Here is an 18,993-nt window from a genome sequence, read left to right on the forward strand (position 1 = left end):
CTTGAGCAAAAGGGAGAGGTCACCTACCTGGTAGACCTTGGAACTCCCAGGAGCCCCCACAGGGTGCTCCATGTCAACAGGCTCAAAGCATATGTCGACAGGAAGGACATGAGTTTGCTCATGGCCATAGATGAGGGACAGGAGGAAGAGAGTGACCCTCTCCCAGACCTGCTCACTCAGAATCCTGATGATGGGTCAGTAGATGGTGTTGTCTTTTGTGGCAGCCTCTCTGAGCATCAACAGAAAGACTGTAAACAGGTTCTTCAGTCTTTCAGACATATGTTTTCTCTGACACCCAGTCAGACCAATTGGTGTACCCATGAGGTTGACACTGGTGACAGTCTGCCAGTTAAGAGTAAAATCTACAGGCAGCCTGATCATGTTAGAGACTGCATAAAAACTGAAGTGCAGAAAATGTTGGAGTTGGGAGTCATTGAACCCTCAGATAGCCCTTGGGCTAGTCCGGTAGTTCTAGTGCCAAAGCCTCACACCCAGGGTGGTAAGAGAGAGATGAGGTTTTGCGTAGACTACAGGGGTCTCAATGCAGTCACTAAGACTGATGCCCACCCAATACCAAGGGCAGATGAGCTGATAGATAGATTGGCTTCTGCCAACTACTTAAGCACATTTGACTTAACAGCTGGGTATTGGCAAATCAGGTTAGCTGAGGATGCCAAGCCCAAGACAGCATTTTCAACCCCTGGTGGGCACTATCAATTTGTGGTAATGCCCTTTGGTCTGAAAAATGCACCTGCCACCTTCCAAAGGTTGGTGAATCAAGTCCTTACTGGGCTGGATGACTTCTGTGCAGCATATCTAGATGATATTGCTGTCTTTAGCTCCACCTGGGAGGATCACCTGGTCCACCTGAGGAAAGTGTTAGAGGCTCTGCAAGCAGCAGGCCTCACTATCAAGGCCACCAAGTGCCAGATAGGGCAGACACAGGTTGTATACCTGGGCCACCTTGTAGGTGGAGGCCAGGTTCAGCCACTGGAGAGCAAGATACAGTCAATCAGGGACTGGGCTCCTCCAACCACCCAGACTCAGGTTCGAGCTTTCTTGGGCCTGACTGGTTACTATAGGAAGTTTGTCAGGAACTATGGTTCAATTGTGACACCATTAAATGAACTGACAAGTAAGAAAATGCCAAAAAAGGTTCAGTGGACAGCAGGCTGTCAAAAAGCATTCGATGACCTAAAGCAGGCCATGTGCACAGCACCTATCCTTAAGAGTCCAGACTACTCCAAACCATTCATTGTCCAAACAGATGCTTCTGAGTTGGGTGTGGGAGCTGTTCTTTCTCAACTGAATTTTGATGGTCAAGACCAGCCCATTGCTTTTATAAGCAGAAGGCTGACCCCCAGAGAGAAGAATTGGTCAGCTATTGAGAGGGAGGCCTTTGCTGTGGTTTGGGCCCTGAAGAAGCTGAGGCCATACTTGTTTGGCACTCACTTCAAAATTCAGACCGACCATAAGCCCCTCTTGTGGCTAAATCAGATGAAGGGTGAAAACCCCAAACTGCTTAGGTGGTCCATTTCCCTACAGGGGATGGACTTTACAGTGGAACATAGACCTGGTACTGATCATGGCAATGCCGATGGGCTCTCCAGATATTTCCACTTAGAACAAGAAGACTCACCTGGTCAAGGTTAGCTTATTGTCCCAAAGTTTGGGGGGGGGGGGGTCATGTAGGAGAGTAGGGTCTGCAATCCTATGATCACCCAGATTTTTTGCTTTTGTTTCACTGGTTTACGACTTTCTCTGGCTGTGGGCCTGCCAATCAGACCCACAGCCTGGCTGTTCTCTTTCTAAATTGCGACATGTACCCTAGGTGCATTTACCAATTGGTACTGGACCACCTTATCAGACCCTGTAACTCAGGGCATAGGTGTACCCAGGGCTGCCAGGGGCTGCAGCATGTATTATGCCACCCCTGGCTGGCCTCTTAAATTTGACACAACTGGCTGCATGACAGCTGGGGCAAAGTCGTGTAAACACGCTTTGCTGTAGGTGTAGTATACCTATACCTAACCCTAAAATGGACACACAGATTCCTATCAGTCACTCCTATGGCAGGTCTTGACAATCCTGAAGGCAGAGTGCTTGGAATCGTGTGAGATGGTGCTCTGGCATGAGCTGAGCCTGTCTGCAGCTTGCGGAACCAAGTCCTAATAGCTGTTCCATGATATCGCATACCATATACTCTTAAGTGCATTATAATCCTTGCGGTTAAATGCTAACTTTGGTATTGCTTTATCAAAACATGTCGAGTAAGGTGTCATACGAATTGGAATACTAACCCCTCGCCAATTCTGGCGACGGGGTTAGCATTCCACCCTTCTAGAGGGACACGACATGTATGTAACTGTGAACCCCGGTTAAAGTTAACTGAAGCCTCAGCTCCACAAAATGGATGCTGCCACCACAGACACGAGTCTGACCCCCTGCAGCTGGGAGTCCTTCCAGCGAGGGGAGCCTGGACAAAGGGTTTCCTGTCAGGGGCGGTGCTAGCACCGTCCCAGACATGGTTTTGTGTATCCTGGGTAGGCAGGGCTTTACAGGAAGGTGACTGCTGAGTGGCACCCCGGTGCTCACTACGCATAGGCCGGTCTGAACCAGTTCCAGGGGCACACCAGCCCCTGGCCTGGGGAAGTCCGGCATGGCAGAGGGGTGTAACCACCCCCCACCTAGTCCCACCCATAGGCAGGACCTAGTCACCGGGTCAGCCCCCTTTTTTAGTATAAAGATGGGAGCGGGCCCCCTGTTCAAATTAGATCATCTTTGGAATCAAGCCACGACTTTCTGCGAAAGGACTTCACGATTTCTTCATCAAGATTCTCCCTTGTGGCTAAGGAGTAGTCACCCTGCATCCGCAGGCACCATCCTAAAGAACACTGCGGTCTGCTGCAAGTCCTTCATCACGAATCCGACGACCCAGCTCGACGAGACCCGGCTTCCCTGGCACCTCTGACCTCTACTCACCTCTACAGCAAAGCTGAGAACCGTGAGTGCGACGAGACCTCGAGGGACCGACGATCGCCAAGACTGCACGACATCTTTACTGCAAGCCCACCGTGTCCTCCACGGGTGAGTGCTTTGGGGTCCGAGAAGCCCCGACCCTGCGCAGCTCCAGCACCCAAGATCAGCCTCCCTGCATCTCCACGATCTGCGTGGGGCCCTTCTGCTGTTTGCTGTGCACCGCGTTGTTTGGCTACTAGCCGGCTGGCTTGTGGCCTTCTGAACGACGCCCGACGACATCACTGCTGCTGGTCTGGTTGCTCCAGACTGGCCCTTGCTTCCTTCTTGAAGAGAGGCACCCCGGACCCTCCTGGTCCACTCCAGACGCCATTTTAGGTCCACCGCGTGGGCTTGAATTTGCCAAGGCTTTGTTGCCCAATCCTGGGTCCAGCGACGCCGACAGCTTCTAGCTTCGTGGGACAGCTCGATCCTCCTTCCTGGTCGCCGACAACGCCTCCTGGTCCGTGAGATCTCCGAGCCCAGCGTCACCCACACGCCTTGTCGAGGTGGCTACCATCCGGTGCCCTCCTGGTGCCCACTGACTACTGGCTAGTAGTCTCGAACTTGGTCCCCTCTGCTTTCAGGTGTCATCTTCCATCGATCCAGGCTTGGATCCACCGAACTTTCTTCACTGGTCGCCTGCCAGCAACTTCTTTCTTCCAGGCTCCTGGTCCGTCAACGAGGATTCCCGACGTCTTTTGAGTCCTATGCAGCTGCAGCCCCTGGGCTAGGTAACTTCGGCATTTCGGTGCCCCAGCATAGCCTCACTATCCAAGGGTCAGAATCTACTTTCGTTTTCTCCCTACCAGGTCGGGTTCGCCCGAGAACACTAACTTTGCAATTTCTAGCTACCATAGACTTTGTCCCGCATCTCGCGTGAGAGTGCACACACTGCACCCGAGTCCCCTGGGTCTCCTAGAAGTAATCTAACGATTCTATAGTCAAGTCCTAGCGATTCCAAAGCCTATTAGTACTGTACTTACCTGCTAGTAATTTCGCATTCCACTTTTCTAGTATATGGTTTTCCGTGCCCCTCGGGCATTTGTATATACTGTGCTAACTTAAGTATTTTTGTAAGAGTTTTGGTTTGTGCTTAGTACCCTGTCCTCATAAAGAGTACAGGGCTGTTGTGATCTTTAATAAATAACTGTTTATTTTCATAACACTTGTGTGGTGTCCTTTCACTTGGTGTTCAAGGGGTATATGTGGTATAACAGCTGGCTTAACACGCCCTCTCGAGTCTTTAGCCTTAGACTGCTCGTATCCACGCTACTAGGACAGCTGGTCTATAAGGTTGACTTACAACCAATCATCAATAAGGGTTGCTGGACTGATACATAGTGTTCACTAGAATAGTGAGCACTGCATATCAGGCCACCTTCTCACAGACATGATGGCGGATTCTGGTGCCCCTGTGACCATTATATCTGATCATTTGTTCAACACCCATTGGTCTTCAAGAATCCCTCTTGAACCTTTAGACATCATACCTAAGGGATATACTGGCAAACACATTGACATGTGGGGTTTCTTCATCACCAGTGTAACTTGTTTGGGGAGGTGTATTTACACAAAAGTATATGTAGCCACTGATGGTAAATGTATTGTAGGGTGGCAAGACCTTGCTAAAATGGGCCTCAAACTTGTTCCTGGTTCAGAATTTCCCGTTCAGATTAATGAACAAAGTACCTTTTCCTTCATCAATTTTATTGATGTAGGGATTGTCAACAAAGTTATTGCTGATTTCCCAGAAGTTTTTAATAATTCTGTTGGTATGATAAAAAACTACGAACATCGCATTCGTCTCAAGCCCAACGCTATTCCCGTAATTCACAAGTTGAGGAATGTTCCTCTTAGCGTGAGAGACGATTTAAAAAAGGTACTTTTGAAAATGGTTGATGAGAAAATAATTGAAGCTGTGGATTCTTCACTATGGGTTAGTCCTATTGTTGTCGTGAAGAAAAAGGATTCCAGCATTCGTCTCTGTGCAGATCTGAGATCACTTAATCAAAATATTCTCATCGACTGTTATCCTTTGCCCAGAATTCAAGAACTTCTCACCGGCATTGCAGGATCAAAATTGTTCACTCTCTTGGATTTAAGGAGTGCTTATCATCAAATTCCCCTGACTAAATGCTCTTCTGAACTCACCACGTTCATTACTCCTTTTGGGGCTTTTAAATATTTAAGACTACCTTTTGGTTTAGCAAGTGCCGCAAGTGTGTTTCAAAAATTTATGGACAGCGTCTTGTGTGGTGTTAAAGGTGTACAAGCATACCAAGACGATGTTTTGATTCATTCTAAAAATGTTGATGAACATATTAAGGATTTACGAATTGTTCTCTCTCGCTTCAAAGACGTAGGAATCACCCTAGGTGAAAAGAAATGTAAGTTCTTTGTGGAAGAATTAGATTATTTAGGTCATTCTATCTCCACCTCAGGTATCAAACCCAAACTTTCTCTTACTCAGGCTATTTCTAATGTACCTGTCCCTAACAATAAGGACACTTTGAGATCGTTTCTCGGTCTCACCGAATATTACTCAAGATTTGTCATGAACTATGCCCAGTTAATTCAACCTCTTAGGATGCTAATTAAAAAGGATGTTAATTTTTTATGGAATGATGAAGCAAATCTGGCTTTTGATAACATTAAGAAGGTTATTGTCAATGCTCCAGCCTTATCATCCTTCACACCAGGTCTCAAGTGTGGCATTTACGTGGATGCCAGCCAGAAAGGTCTTGGTGCAATCCTTTGCCAGTGGAATGGTGCTGTAGAACATACTATTGGTTTTGCTTCAAAGTCACTGAACCATGCTGAATGGAATTATAGCACCATTGAAAAAGAAGCTCTTGGTTGTGCGTGGGCTGTAGAAAAATTCAAAGTCTACATTTGGGGCTCTCATTTTTTGTTGTATACTGATCACAAGCCCCTACTTCATCTACTAAATGGGAATGGTACAGGGAAAGCCTCTTCGAGGTTGGTAAGGATTCTCTCTAAATTACACGACTTCAATTTCAGCATCCACCATATTGCTGGTGGTACGAATATGAGAGCGGATGCACTTTCCAGGTTGCCCTTAGAAAATGATGATGATGTTCTCAAAGATGACATTGAGTGTGTCGTAGCTTCTTTAGAAGATTTGGTCTTTTCTCCTCTCTCCATTTCTGAGGAAGATTGGTTCAAATGCTATTCTGAAGATGAAACTCTTGTGGCTGTGAAAAACTTAATAGTTTCAGGCTGGCCAAGAATTCGTTCTCTTCCTGCCCCTTTGAAGTCCTTTGCACAGGTTTCAGAGGATTTGACCATTGTTAATGGTATTGTTTTTAGGGGAGATCGATGTGTTCCTCCTTTGGTTTTGCGTAAACAATTATTTTTTGCAGCCCATCAGGGTCACTTAGGTGTAGGTGGAACCTCTCGCAAGTTGAAAGAACATTTCTGGTGGCCTGCCATGGATAGCAATGTCAATGATTGGGTTGATTCTTGCAGTACCTGTCTGTCTTCAGACAAACATTGGAAATTACAAAATCTACCTTTACATAGTGTTCCCATCCCTGAGGAATCCTGGGTCAAGTTAGCGGTTGATTTTTCTGGTCCTTTTGAGATTCTTCCTCAATGTCAACGTTATATAGTCTCCCTTGTTGACTATCACTCAAAGTGGTTTGACTTTGATTTTTGTACCAACCCTGATTCCGCGTCAGCAATTAGATTTTTGGAAAGAATTTTTAGGGTGGAAGGTCCTCCTAAGGAAATTGTCAGCGACAATGGTTCGCATTTTTGCTCCCGTGTTATGGAGGGATTTTTGAAGAAGTTTGATGTCAAACACTTGAAAGTTGCCCTTTACTCCCTGCATCCAATGGTTTGGTAGAACGGATGAATAGATTTTTGAAAGAGGGCATTCAAACCGCTTTCTCTTGCAAAATGAATGTTGAAGCCTTTCTAAGAGAAAAGGTTTTGGCCTACTTAGTTACCCCTCATTCCACTACGGGCATTTCACCTTTCAGACTACTTAAAAAAAGAAACCCACATGGTACTGTCTGCCCCTCATGGATCAAAGATCTGACCCCACAAGTTTCCAAATGCATATCCTGTTCTGACAAATTGGTTGTAAAAAGTAATGTTGAGAAACAGCAATTGGTACAAAAGCGGAATTTTGATTCCAAAGTTATTTCCATCCCTGAAATATTTACTGTAGGTGATTGGGTCATGTTTAAAACCATGGATAAAGTCAAGAAAGGTATTTCCAAGTTTTCTATGCCCACTCAAGTTCTCAAGGTCTCTAAAGGTTCTCTGTTTTTAGATAAGAGAGGGTGGCGTAACAAACGCTCACTCGTTAAACTAACCCCTGAGCAAGCCATAAGCATTCTCAGAACTAAACATGGGGATGAGAACTCTTCCTATGTTACTTATGATTTTCCCACCCTGTTAGATTTCCCTTTGCTCTCCCTGGTAGAATCTTCGTCTTCCTATGATTCCGCCCTTACTCCTCAAGATGTCATAGGTGAGGTGTCTTCACCTTCTGCTGAGGTTATTCCTCCTCTTCAAGACACTTTAGAAAACATTGAAATTCCTGGTCCATCTCCCTCTACTTCCACTTCAGATGTGTCAACCAGAACTCACAGGAATTGTTCTTTGCCGACACGCTTTAAAGACTTTTATGTAAACTAAGTTTTATTTCTTTTAGTCAAGTTTCCTTTTTATTTTGAGGGAAGGGAGGAGATGTAGAGTGCTTAGATACCGGTAAGATTTCCTGTTTATTGTTATTGCTCGTGTTATTGCTCGTGTGCATTCTTATGTTACACGCGCGTCTCTTGAAGAGTGTTTTCTTTCAAGAGATGCGCTTCTCGTGGCATCTCTTACACGCAACCTTCAACTGTGGGTCTGCGACTTCTACAGTTGAGGTTTGCCGTGTGTGGACGTGCTCCTGTGGTGCTCTGTACTTTTGGTAATAAACTTACCTTTCAACATTCAACGAAGCCTCCAGATTGTTCCTGTGTTCATGTAACCTTGTCACTTTACAGTTACAGAGTGTGTCTTGGATGAACACCTGCGCATGCGCTGAGGGCAAACACTTCCTCCTTTGCGGAGCACGATGCGCCTCAGCCAACGCTGAGAATTATTTAAGTGCAATGCTCCTCGGGCGGCTCCTCTAATGGGGAAGTGTTTCTCTGCGCAGGCGCAATGTGACTTAGAAACATTTGATGCGCAGGCGCAGCTAATACATTTCTCAGCCTGTGCACGTGATTTATTTCGGAGGTGTTAAGATGACCCGGAGCCGAGTAAGTTTACAGTCCTTTATTAGTTTAGTAATAAAGTAGAACACCATGGACAGAGCGGAAGACAAGGCTGCCGGTCAGGTTTCTAGTCAATAACTGTCATCTGGATGTCAGCTGGGATTCTAGAATGCCAGTTGATGACGCAGGGTGAGCGCGAGGGGACAACGGGAGCCTACAGGGGACACAGCAGGAGAGTACAGCTGGGATTCTAGAATGCCAGCTGATGACGCAGGGTGAGCGCGAGGGGACAACGGGAGCCCACAGGGGACACAGCAGGAGAGTACAGCTGGGATTCTAGAATGCCAGCTGATGACGCAGGGTGAGCGCGAGGGGACAACGGGAGCCCACAGGGGACACAGCAGGAGAGTACAGCTGGGATTCTAGAATGCCAGTTGATGACGCAGGGTGAGCGCGAGGGGACAACGGGAGCCTACAGGGGACACAGCAGGAGAGTACAGCTGGGATTCTAGAATGCCAGCTGATGACGCAGGGTGAGCACGAGAGGACAACGGGAGCCTACAGGGGACACAGCAGGAGAGTACAGCTGGGGTTCTAGAATGCCAGCTGATGACGCAAGGTGAGCGCGAGGGGACATTGGGAGCCTACAAGGGACACAGCAGGAGAGTACAGCTGGGGTTCTAGAATGCCAGCTGATGACGCAGGGTGAGCGCGAGGGGACAACGGGAGCCCACAGGGGACACAGCAGGAGAGTACAGCTGGGGTTCTAGAATGCCAGCTGATGACGCAGGGTGAGCGCGAGGGGACAACGGGAGCCCACAGGGGACACAGCAGGAGAGTACAGCTGGGGTTCTATAATGCCAGCTGATGACGCAGGGTGAGCGCGAGGGGACAACGGGAGCCCACAGGGGACACAGCAGGAGAGTACAGCTGGGGTTCTATAATGCCAGCTGATGACGCAGGGTGAGCGCGAGGGGACAACGGGAGCCTACAGGGGACACAGCAGGAGAATACAGCTGGGATTCCAGAATGCCAGCTGATGACGCAGGGTGAGCACGAGAGGACAACGGGAGCCTACAGGGGACACAGCAGGAGAGTACAACTGGGGTTCTAGAATGCCAGCTGATGACGCAGGGTGAGCACGAGAGGACAACGGGAGCCTACAGGGGACACAGCAGGAGAGTACAGCTGGGGTTCGAGAATGCCAGCTGATGACTCAGGGTGAGCGCGAGGGGACAACGGGAGCCTACAAGGGACACAGCAGGAGAGTACAGCTGGGGTTCTAGAATGGCAGCTGATGACGCAGGGTGAGCACGAGAGGACAACGGGAGCCTACAGGGGACACAGCAGGAGAGTACAGCTGGGGTTCTAGAATGCCAGCTGATGACGCAGGGTGAGCGCGAGGGGACAACGGGAGCCCACAGGGGACACAGCAGGAGAGTACAGCTGGGATTCTAGAATGCCAGTTGATGACGCAGGGTGAGCGCGAGGGGACAACGGGAGCCTACAGGGGACACAGCAGGAGAGTACAGCTGGGATTCTAGAATGCCAGCTGATGACGCAGGGTGAGCGCGAGGGGACAACGGGAGCCCACAGGGGACACAGCAGGAGAGTACAGCTGGGATTCTAGAATGCCAGCTGATGACGCAGGGTGAGCGCGAGGGGACAACGGGAGCCCACAGGGGACACAGCAGGAGAGTACAGCTGGGATTCTAGAATGCCAGTTGATGACGCAGGGTGAGCGCGAGGGGACAACGGGAGCCTACAGGGGACACAGCAGGAGAGTACAGCTGGGATTCTAGAATGCCAGCTGATGACGCAGGGTGAGCACGAGAGGACAACGGGAGCCTACAGGGGACACAGCAGGAGAGTACAGCTGGGGTTCTAGAATGCCAGCTGATGACGCAGGGTGAGCGCGAGGGGACATTGGGAGCCTACAAGGGACACAGCAGGAGAGTACAGCTGGGGTTCTAGAATGCCAGCTGATGACGCAGGGTGAGCGCGAGGGGACAACGGGAGCCCACAGGGGACACAGCAGGAGAGTACAGCTGGGGTTCTAGAATGCCAGCTGATGACGCAGGGTGAGCGCGAGGGGACAACGGGAGCCCACAGGGGACACAGCAGGAGAGTACAGCTGGGGTTCTATAATGCCAGCTGATGACGCAGGGTGAGCGCGAGGGGACAACGGGAGCCCACAGGGGACACAGCAGGAGAGTACAGCTGGGGTTCTATAATGCCAGCTGATGACGCAGGGTGAGCGCGAGGGGACAACGGGAGCCTACAGGGGACACAGCAGGAGAATACAGCTGGGATTCCAGAATGCCAGCTGATGACGCAGGGTGAGCACGAGAGGACAACGGGAGCCTACAGGGGACACAGCAGGAGAGTACAACTGGGGTTCTAGAATGCCAGCTGATGACGCAGGGTGAGCACGAGAGGACAACGGGAGCCTACAGGGGACACAGCAGGAGAATACTGCTGGGGTTCGAGAATGCCAGCTGATGACGCAGGGTGAGCGCGAGGGGACAACGGGAGCCTACAAGGGACACAGCAGGAGAGTACAGCTAGGGTTCTAGAATGGCAGCTGATGACGCAGGGTGAGCACGAGAGGACAACGGGAGCCTACAGGGGACACAGCAGGAGAGTACAGCTGGGGTTCTAGAATGCCAGCTGATGACGCAGGGTGAGCGCGAGGGGACAACGGGAGCCCACAGGGGACACAGCAGGAGAGTACAGCTGGGGTTCTAGAATGCCAGCTGATGACGCAGGGTGAGCGCGAGGGGACAACGGGAGCCCACAGGGGACACAGCAGGAGAGTACAGCTGGGGTTCTATAATGCCAGCTGATGACGCAGGGTGAGCGCGAGGGGACAACGGGAGCCCACAGGGGACACAGCAGGAGAGTACAGCTGGGGTTCTAGAATGCCAGCTGATGACGCAGGGTGAGCGCGAGGGGACAACGGGAGCCCACAGGGGACACAGCAGGAGAGTACAGCTGGGGTTCTATAATGCCAGCTGATGACGCAGGGTGAGCGCGAGGGGACAACGGGAGCCCACAGGGGACACAGCAGGAGAGTACAGCTGGGGTTCTATAATGCCAGCTGATGACGCAGGGTGAGCGCGAGGGGACAACGGGAGCCTACAGGGGACACAGCAGGAGAATACAGCTGGGATTCCAGAATGCCAGCTGATGACGCAGGGTGAGCACGAGAGGACAACGGGAGCCTACAGGGGACACAGCAGGAGAGTACAACTGGGGTTCCAGAATGCCAGCTGATGACGCAGGGTGAGCACGAGAGGACAACGGGAGCCTACAGGGGACACAGCAGGAGAGTACAGCTGGGGTGCTAGAATGCCAGCTGATGACGCAGGGTGAGCGCGAGGGGACAACGGGAGCCTACAAGGGACACAGCAGGAGAGTACAGCTGGGGTTCTAGAATGCCAGCTGATGACGCAGGGTGAGCATGAGAGGACAACGGCAGCCTACAGGGGACATAGCAGGAGAGTTCAGCTGGGGTTCTAGAATGCCAGCTGATGACGCAGGGTGAGCGCGAGGGGACAACGGGAGCCTACAGGGGACACAGCAGGAGAGTACAGCTGGGATTCTAGAATGCCAGCTGATGACGCAGGGTGAGCGCGAGGGGACAACGGGAGCCTACAGAGGACACAGCAGGAGAGTACAGCTGGGGTTCTAGAGTGCCAGCTGATGACGCAGGGTGAGCACGAGGGGACAACGGGAGCCTACAGGGGACACAGCAGGAGAGTACAGCTGGGATTCTAGAATGCCAGATGATGACGCAGGGGGTAAATGTAAATGTAAATTGATACTTGTATAGCGCACTACTCACCCGCAAGGGTCTCAAGGCGCTTTTACGAACACCGCTGTGGAACCCATCCTGGCTTTCCCTGTGAGGCGTCCACTCCTGGGCACCCCCAGGGTGAGGCCAGGCATCCTTAGCATTGTGGGGGCCGTTGTGGAGATTAAGCAAGCTATTGCGCAGAGTTGCAGAGTGGGACTCTATGATTAGAATAGGCACGGAGGCGAGAATTATCAGGTCTGTGGAATTTTTGAGTCCAAGACCTGCAGAGGCGGGGAATTGAACCCTGGTCCCGGGCTAGACCTCTGCATCAGGGTCTGCCGCTCTAACCATTGAACCACACTTCTCCACTAGGGGGGGACAACGGGAGCCTACAGGGGACACAGCAGGAGAGTACAGCTGGGATTCTAGAATGCCAGCTGATGACGCAGGGTGAGCGCGGGGGGACAACGGGAGCCTACAGGGGACACAGCAGGAGAGTACAGCTGGGATTCTAGAATGCCAGCTGATGACGCAGGGTGAGCGCGAGGGGGCAACGGGACCCCGCAGGGGACACAGCAGGAGAATACAGCTGGGATTCTAGAATGCCAGCTGATGACGCAGGGTGAGCGCGAGGGGACAACGGGAGCCCGCAGGGGACACAGCAGGAGAGTACAACTGGGGTTCTAGAATGCCAGCTGATGACGCAGGGTGAGCGCGAGGGGACAACGGGAGCCCACAGGGGACACAGCAGGAGAGTACAGCTGGGGTTCTAGAATGCCAGCTGATGACGCAGGGTGAGCGCGAGCCCAGTCTGCCACCCCAGTTCAGACATGGCTACATGCAAATCAGTCTGACCCTGTGCCTCATGGGAGCAGTCCAGCCCGAACTGCCACGCCATGCCTTCCCTGGACCGGAAACAAGCTTCCGAGGACCGGTTTCTGGCATTCCAGCCGTCTTCAGCCCGGCGTGCTTGAATCCAGTGGCAAAGTGAGCGAGGGACTCACGTCTGAGCATACCCAGCCACACTTATGGCGGCCAAAAGCGGTACAAAAGGGGGTGGTAATGGACGGAGCATCTGAACCAATCAAACACTCACACCCAGTCACACCCAGTCAAAAGATCTGGGTTTAATCCATCACCGTTCTTTAGCCCACTCTGCCACCCCAGTTCAGACATGGCTATATTCAAATCAGTCTGACCCTGTGCCTCTTGGGAACTGTCCAGCCTGAACTGCCACACCCGTAGATTTTTCATCCCATCTAGCCTCTGCATCGCCACTCTGACTTTTGCTCGAAGAATTAGCACGTTACACAGTACCAAACCCTGTCAGCTGAAACCCCTGAGGAATCGGGTTTTTGCTTGCAGGAATCGGGAAGCAGGAGACTAGCCCTGAAATCGGTAGTCTCACGCCTGAATCGGGAGGGTTGGAATGTCTGGAGTACGATTACTGCAACTCAACACATCTCCTTCCCAAAGGATGTAAACAATGGAACGAAGGTGGAAGGAAACATCCACCCATACTTAGTCACACACAAAGTCTTTGAACTTGCTTGGCATAGCCACAGTGCTCCCGCATCTGCTGGTGATAATTTCCGCATTGTTAATACCGCCTCCAGATTCCAGTTCTTCCTCATAAGACTCACTACTTTCTTCTCCTGATGCATCAGTGGTTTCGCTGCCTATGACATCTCTCTTTACCCCAATGGACTCTATTTGTTCTTGATGTGAAGGAGCAACAACATACCGTCAGTCAAAGTCCTTCTGATCTCCCTCATCAGCAGGTTTGTTGGTGTCCAATTCCACATCCTTTGCCTTTTCAATATTGTTCTCCATCTCGCATTTGGATAATGCAGATGCATGCCACACTTTTCCATCGCTCAGGAGAGCCGAATTGCAAAACACCTTTTCCACCACCAAGGGTTGGGTGAATCTGTTCTGTCCTTTCTCAATGTGTCCACTTCTCTTTACTCTCACCCAATCACCTACCTGGATGGCTAGTGGTTTGCATTTGAGTTTATTGTCAAATTGCCTTTTGTATGCCATCCGTGCCTTCTGTACATTCTTCCTGACCTCCTCTGTAGACCAATTGGCTTTCCTATTTGTCTTGAGCCATCCTACATTGTCCTTGGCTAGTGCTGTTCTTCCAATGTAGGATGGCTCAAGACAAGTAGTAAAGCCAATTGGTCTACAGAGGAGGCCAGGAAGAATGTACAGAAGGCACAGATGACATACAAAAGGCAAGTTGACAATAAACACAAATGCAAATCACTCATCATTTCAAACGGGCTGATTCCTGTGCTCTCCCTAGGAGTTATTCTGTGTGCCCAAATCATTTTTTTTGTTTCCATTTTCTAACACAACCCGTTGTTATTTGCTAGTTGTATGGTACCTTTTACCACTCTGTTAAACCTCTCTACAGCTCCATTACCAGATGGGTGGTATACTGAAGTAGTTTTATGTGTTACTCCGTTTCTTTCGATAAACTTCTTGAAGGCGACAGAAGTGAATTGCTTGCCATTGTCACTCACGATAATTTTTGGGATACCTTCTCTTGTAAATACTCCATCAAGGAACTTGACAATGTCATTTGCTTCTACTTTATGGAGTATTTTGATCTCCGAGCATTTTGAAAAATGGTCGACCAAAACTACGATATACAACAGATCTTCCTGATATCGTATTGGGCCCATGACATCTATTCCCACACTCCCCCAAGGCATCTCAGGGCAAGGCAATGGATGCAAAGGTGGTTTGAGTGTGATTTTGGGCTTGTCCGAGTTTTCACATTTAGCACAGGTCCTGACTCCAAATCACACCCTGGCCACCAGTACCAAAATGTTATTCTCTGTTTAGTTTTATGATACCCTTATGTCCTTCGTGGCATATTTCCAGAATTTTCTTTCTTAGATTCTCGGGAGGTATTACCCTCCCCTGTCTTAATATTAATCCCCCTTCCACAGATAATTTGTTTCTGAGTTCCCAGTACGGTTTCATCTTGTTTTTGATGTGGTTTTTGTCTGGCCATCCATTGATGATATATTTGTTTACTTCCTGTATCACTTCATCCTGTTCATATTCCTTTTCCCATTCATTTTTTTTGAATGCTCGGAAATTCTTTGCTAATGTTAGCCACTCATCTTCTTTATCTTCTTTATCCTCTTCCTCTTCCCTTCCTGGTAGGGGTAAGCGGCTGAAAGCCTGCCACTATGTTTCTTGCACCTGGGAGATACTTTAGTTAGTAGTTGTAGTCCAATAATCTTACAGAAAATCTTGCCAATCTGGGAGATGCGTTATATAGTCCCTTAACAGTCAACACCTTTGTCAAAGGTTTGTGATCACACCTTAGGGTCACCCTTTTTCCCCACACATATTGGCGGAAATGCTCCAAACCCCACACACATGCAAGTGCCTCCCGTTCAATCACCGAGTACTTCTCCTCGGTGGGGGTGAGTGACCGTGATGCGAAGGCAACTGTCACTTCCTTTCCTTCTGGTCCAACTTGCGAAAGTATAGCGCCTATACCTTTTCCACTCGTGTCTGTTGTGACTACACTCTCTAGCTCTGGGTCGAACCCTTGTAGGGATGGAGCATCACAAATTTCCTTTTTAAGGTTTATAAATGCCTCGTTGCAATCTCTAGACCATACAAATTTGTTTTTACTTTTTAGTAATTTTCTAAATTCATATGTGTTTGTTGAGAAATTCCTTACAAATTTTGAATAAAATTCCACTAGCCCTAAGAAGGCTCTTAATTCTTCTTTTGTTTGTGGTTCAGGAGCATCCTCAATAGCCCTAACCAACTCTTTCTTTGGTTTTATTCCTTCTTGTGTTATTTCATGACCTAAGTACGTCACTGTTCTCTCTGCAAATTTGCATTTGGTGTATTCTGCTGTCAATCCACGTTCTTCCAGTGTCTTGAGAACTTTTATTAATTTTTGATCATTATCTGTTGAGGTTTTTCCCATTACCAGGATGTCATCTTGAAAGATGAGCATGTCTTTGACATCCTTAAATACCTCATGCATGAGTCTCTGAAATAGTACCGCTGCCGATGCTAGTCCAAAAGGTACTCTTTTGAACCTATAACATCCGAACGGTGAAATGAAGCTGGTTAGGCACCTACTGTCTGGGTGTAGAGAAACCTGGTGGTATGCAGCAGTTAAGTCTATTGTTGAAAATACCTTCATACCTTTTGTCCAGGGGTGTGGAATATTTTTAAAAATGTACTTGTCCAGTGGACAAAATTGTGCAGAAAACTACTTGTCCTGCAAAGAAATCTACTTGTCTTACCTATTTCCTAAATCTGTTAAACCGACCGCCAAAATTGTATGTTTGATCTTAGAGAGTACATTTTAGGCATCCTAGTGCTGAAGCATTGGGAGAACAATGTCCACAAAGAGGGAGCATACAGGAATCAGAAATTACACTTTACCCGGTGTATGCTATACTGGTAAATCAATATTGCATGCTTACATGACATATATTTTTGTACAAGATATTTACAATGATTATAAAAGATTGTCACAAATCAGCTAGAACCAAGGCTGCCACGTTTTAATAAAGTACACAGTGGTATAAGCAGACATCCAGGGAGAACCATGAATAATATGACTGGCAGGACAAATCTAGCAAAAAAAGATCTGCGGGGCCTGATGACGAAAGCCACAAGAATTAACTTGTTTGTTTTCAAAACTTTCTCCATTTTTTCAGATGGAGGCTTGAGAGTACTCTAGCAAATTGTAGGGGCATTTTGAAAGGACATAGGCGCAGACACAGAGGATTTTGACCAGAAACAACAACTTATGAATAGTTTTTACTTTGTGCTATCCGGATGTGCTCAACCATCCTTTTGTCCCGGAAAGCCAACTCACAAGTCTGCAGATAGACAGAAAGGAATGATAGGTTATGGAATAGGGTCAAAAATCAATGGCAACTTAAAGAAAGGGTTACATAGTTGGGTGTTAGAAAGACAACATAAAAAGTCAGACATTTGCAAAAGAAGAAGGAGGAATGGAAAAATAGGATAACAAGAATGAACTCACAGTAAATGTGACAGTCACCTTGGTCATGCGGTTAATATGGAGGTGGCTGCCCCAGTATTCAGCCTCCAAAAATTGATAACATCCCCAGTATGTGATTAATACTTCGCAAAGCCGTGGGTGTCTCCCTCTGGACAGCAGCCAGAGAACAAGTCAATAGAGACTGAGGCAAGTGTTGCACCTGTGCGCTGTACACAAGATTTTTAAAATGAAGCACATGTCAGAGTCCTCCAGGTGTAACATGTTCTAAGCACTCCCTGACACCAGAACATGGAAAACCCTCCATCACATGTATGACAGAGGTAACAACACTTACAAACATTCACATCAGCATTACAGTGGGAGTCAGTGACGATCAAGAGGTTACATGGAGAGCCAGTGACGTATCCGGGGGGGAGGGGTGCAGGGTGGGTTATGGAGGGATGCATTGATGTCCTGAGGGAGGAGGTACACAGGGTGGCAGCGATGTAACAGGGTGGGCAGGAGGAAGGAGGAGTTGCAGAGGAAGGCAGCGATGCCCTTAGGTGGGGGTTAAAGTGGGAACCACGGATGGCCCATTAGTTAACATCTAAATATGGGAGAGGTCCTAAAGAAGGAACCACTTCTGGCTTCAGGGTAGGGAATACAACAAAGCTAGGGTTATGCTGATTTTTAAAAAGAGAGATGGTTTGCATTTAACAGAAAAGGGAGATGAGAAACACAGGGAACTAGAAGGTTAGTAGAGGGCAGAAAGAAGGGAGGGCAGCAGGGAAGTGGAGGAATAGTGGTTTTACCCTGGTAGTTTGAGAGCAAAGGAAGGGAACCAAAGTTGGTTAGAGATGTATAAGGATATATATAAAAAGCAAAAAAAGCGGGCTTTTATTGGGTAAGAAATACAGCATGGGGTTAGACTAGGCCACAATGGTAAACTGTACCAATGGCAGAGACTTTAGACACAGCAAGAGAAAGGAGATGGGTTGAGCAGGGAATTAGAAAAAAGACAAGTTCTGAGACTGCAAACAGGAGAAGGTAAGGGTGGTAGACATAGCTTGAGGGGGTTAGGGTGTTACGTAGCAAGTAGAGGATGTTCTATAGTTGGTGAGTTTGTAATGTATGCCGGCTGGCACACAGCATAAGTACACTTTCGATTGCTTCTGCTGCCTCTCCTGAGAGGTTTGCAAAGTTAGCTGTTTCTGCTTTAAGCAGCTTCTAACTGGAACTTTTCCATGTGTTGTATTTATTTGTTTTGCATAGGATTACTTTCCAGCAGAAAAAACGTCCTTCCTGACTGCCTGGGAGTAAAAGTATTGGATCTGTGGTGTAATTTCATGTTCAGCTTCATTGCAAGATGTAGCTGTGAAAGAGAATCCGGGGTTCTATAGGCAAATTTTCTTTGGAAACACTTACATTACCTTCTCAACGCAGTTTACTTTCCTATCTATTTTTAAGAAACACATTTCTGTACACTGCATAAACACACTGTCCTGCCCTACATGCTGCTTTATTTACCCCTCCCAGTACATTTGAAGTACATTTCTGCCTTATGTAGGCACACAATGCGCGAGGCTCTTATGGAAATGTGGCTTCATTATCAGCTGCCACATGAGGGCGCCTCGTTATACCTCTTCGTTTTTATTTGCTTCCGTGTACTTTATCTCTGTTCTCCTTACAACACATTTTTTTTTAGTCATGTGATAGTTCTTCGTAAGATATAAACTGTCCGAAAGCTGTACCTCACCCAAGATGTCTCCCGTGCAACATGCTTACGTCAACACATTGCGCTGTCCATCTTTCCTCACTAAACATCTACGTTCTCTTCAGCTTTTACTTCTCCATTGTTCTGTTTTTATAAGCAGATATCCCTTCACGATGCCTTTTTGCTCTCACTCGCATTCAATATTCTAGAGTGCACCGAAGCTCGTTCT

General features: G+C 48.4%; 1 protein-coding gene across 2 annotated transcripts in view; it reads left to right on the top strand.

The window, feature by feature from the left end:
- The first annotated feature begins 8,229 nt into the window (after nucleotides 1-8,229).
- Nucleotides 8,230-18,993, top strand: part of LOC144806323 (uncharacterized) — a 62,854-nt gene continuing 52,090 nt past the window's right edge. For both annotated transcript variants that reach the window (XM_078672715.1, XM_078672720.1), the window contains exon 1: nucleotides 8,230-8,297. The gene's annotated coding sequence lies outside the window, so the exon portion shown is untranslated. The remainder of the gene's footprint in view (nucleotides 8,298-18,993) is intronic.

This window comes from Lissotriton helveticus, chromosome 1_2 (genome assembly GCF_964261635.1).
Source record: "Lissotriton helveticus chromosome 1_2, aLisHel1.1, whole genome shotgun sequence".
Taxonomy (NCBI): domain Eukaryota; kingdom Metazoa; phylum Chordata; class Amphibia; order Caudata; family Salamandridae; genus Lissotriton; species Lissotriton helveticus.